The sequence below is a fragment of the Littorina saxatilis genome, linkage group LG15, assembly GCF_037325665.1.
Source record: "Littorina saxatilis isolate snail1 linkage group LG15, US_GU_Lsax_2.0, whole genome shotgun sequence".
Lineage (NCBI taxonomy): Eukaryota > Metazoa > Mollusca > Gastropoda > Littorinimorpha > Littorinidae > Littorina > Littorina saxatilis.
The window spans coordinates 49,069,908-49,072,900 of NC_090259.1; the positions used below are offsets into that span (position 1 = coordinate 49,069,908).

The 2,993-nt window shown below is 42.2% G+C and overlaps 1 long non-coding RNA gene across 1 annotated transcript; it reads right to left on the reverse strand.

The window, feature by feature from the left end:
- Positions 1–357: 357 nt before the first annotated feature.
- On the reverse strand, positions 358–1,230 carry LOC138949512 (uncharacterized). The gene is made up of 2 exons (XR_011450315.1): positions 1,153–1,230; positions 358–456 (listed from the first exon to the last, which is right to left on the reverse strand). It is a non-coding gene; the product is annotated as an uncharacterized lncRNA (long non-coding RNA).
- Positions 1,231–2,993: the final 1,763 nt, after the last annotated feature.

Consider the following 2,993-nt stretch of genomic DNA (forward strand, 5'->3'; position numbering starts at 1 on the left):
GATTGTTAATTTCACTGCCTTTGCCACGAGCGGTGGACAGACAATGCTACGAGTGTACGGTCTTGCGGAAAAAATGCAATGCGTTCAGTTTCATTCTGTGAGTTCGACTGAGCTTGACTAAATGTTGTATTTTCGCCTTACGCGACTTGTTTACTTTTTGTGTTTGTATAATGTATGTATGTTTGTGTTTGTATAATGTATGTATGTTTGTGTTTGTATAATGTATGTATGTTTGTGTTTGTATAATGTATGTATGTTTGTTTGTATTTTGTGTTTGTATAATGTATGTATGTATGTTTGTATTTTTAATCTGCTGAGTAGAACAGTGACCGAATCCAGCACTCTAGATAGATGATGTTATGCCAAAAGCTTGTCCCCTAACCCTAACCCCTCCCTGTCTGTCTGTAATCTGTTCAGTCCCTCTCTGAGACCATTAGTGCGGCGCCAAACACACCCCTCCCTGTCTGTCTGTCAGGCATGGGAATTGTCCGCCGAATGGCGGATTTCCGCCGAATTTTTTTTTTGTTCCGCCGAAAATGCAAAAGTGTCCGCCGAAAAAATAAAGGGGGGAGGCACACAAAAAAAGCACCGGTTACTTTGGCCTTTGCGCAAAAGCCCGCGAAAACTTTCCGTACTTTGTTCACGCACTGCTACCGCCCGCCTCAGTTATTGAACTATTATGTTTGAAAGTAAACCAGATTGCACAGATTGTGTTACAAGTTACATTTTCCTGTTTGTCTCAACAGATACATTTTTTTACAAATTTAAACCATATATAATACATGTAAGCAAAATTTGGTACATTTTTGTACTAAAAACTCTGATTCTAAAAACAGAATTTAATGGCAAACTTGGAGCTCAGATGACACCAGATTGCACCATCTGGGTTCTTTGGAGAAAAATTTTTTCCGGGGGGGCATGCCCCCGGACCCCCCTAGTAAGGCTAGGCGCTTCGCGCCGTCGACTTGACGCTTCGCGTCTTCAGTTATAAATTTTCCGCCTTTTTTACAATTTTCAATTCCCATGCCTGGTCTGTAATCTGTTGAGTCCCTCTCTGAGACCATTAGTGCGGCGCCAAACACACCCCTCCCTGTCTGTCTGTAATCTGTTGAGTCCCTCTCTGAGACCATTAGTGCGGCGCCAAACACAGACACCTTGCTCCATGCCTGTGTTAAGTTTGCTGGTGTCAAATGCTGAACAGGAAAATACTCAGGCCAGTCGTGTGTCGTTGTCTGTTATGTGTCGTAGAGAAGGAAACCAATCCGCTGTGCGAGCAGTCTGGTGTGTGTGTATAATATTACGTTCTGTTAGTGTGTCACTTAGTGTCCCGTGAACTGTGTTGTAAACAACAGGTGATCATTGAATAAAAAGTCAAGCCATAACATGATGAAACTTTGTGTTTGTGAGAGAGAGAGACGCAAGTGATTTATTCATTAGACCATTGCCTTCTTATGAAGCGTTTGTGTGAGAGAGAGAGAGAGATGCAAGTGGTTTATTCATTAGACCATTGCCCTCTTATGAAGCGTTTGTGTGAGAGAGAGAGAGAGTCTGTCAGTGTATGTGAGAGTGTGTGTGCATAGACCATTTATCCTATTTGGTCTATGGTGTGTGTGACTAGGAAAAGAACCCCCCAGGAATGTCACCCTGTCTGTCACTGAACGTCATACACACAAGCCACTTCAGGCGCCTGTGCCTGACTGTCCTCGCTGATTAGCTAGTCGGCACACACCTCCGTTTCCGTATTTGTTTGTTTGTTTGTTTAAAGCTGTGGTCTATTTATGACTTTCCGGGGCTACGAGGTTGAAAAATAGGGATACAATCATGTACAGAATTCTGTACAGCAAACGCTACCCGAAACCCCACCAATACGGCGTGTATGACTTTGAGAGCTTCAGTCAACGCTTGAATTTTGCAGGGATAACATCCGGTTTGCTCTCTCAAGACTGATCATATACTTTTACCTTCAAGAGAGATCAAGGGGAAAAAATAAACGCCCCGGCGAAGTTTCGAACTCTCGACCTCGAGATCTCGAGACTTCATGTCTCATGTCCTAACCATTAGGCTACTGCGCCAATTGAGAAAAAAGAAGGAAAAACATTGATATGAATGCATGTTATGTTATTCTTGAAGCAGCATGATTTATATCTCTATCCGCCCATTGTTCAGAAATGAATACATGTATAACATGTATAACTATTTCTTAGATGTCTGGTTTCAACTGCACAGAGCGGGAGAGATTCAATTACTGTTCTTGTCATTTTAGTCTTGCATGTTGTAAATAGAGATATCGCAGCTATTTGCATGGCGCGAATGTCGTGTAGCATGACGGTGTAAACATGTACTGCGATTCCGTGAAACATGTTTGCAAATAAAGGCAAATTGTAATGTCAATTTTTACGTTTTTTCAACGCATGAATGGTAATTCAAGCGTAGCCCGAATGATATAAAATTATCTTCTTTTTTTTTACATTTAGTCAAGTTTTGACAACACTGGTGAAGTGGCCTAGCGGTAAAGACATCGGCCCCGACATTTCAGGGCCCCCGAGGCCTTCAGTTCGAATCCCTGCCAAGTCGTTTATTTTTTCTGCTGGATCCTTCTTGACAATTATGCTCAGCTCTGCGAGAGCAAACCAGATGTTACCACTGCAAAATTCAAGCGTTGACTGAAGCATTTTGAACTCAAAGCCATGACGTTCCCTACACAAGGCTTTGATAACGAACGGATAAGGGGCGTAACTCCTTAGTCATATTACAGTTGAAAATTCAAAGCGGGTCGGCTTCACTCAATTTCTTGGCATCAGAGGCTTGACATAAATTAGGAAAACAAATGGTTGGACCCATCATGGACCAACTAAAACGCTGTAGGGCAGAATTAATATTTTGATGGTATTTTTCAACGTTCTCAGCGTCACTGCAGGAAGTTTCGATTCATTCAAAGATGCAAAGATTTTCGTTGTTGATACAAAGGGACTTGACTCTCACTTTCTGCACGC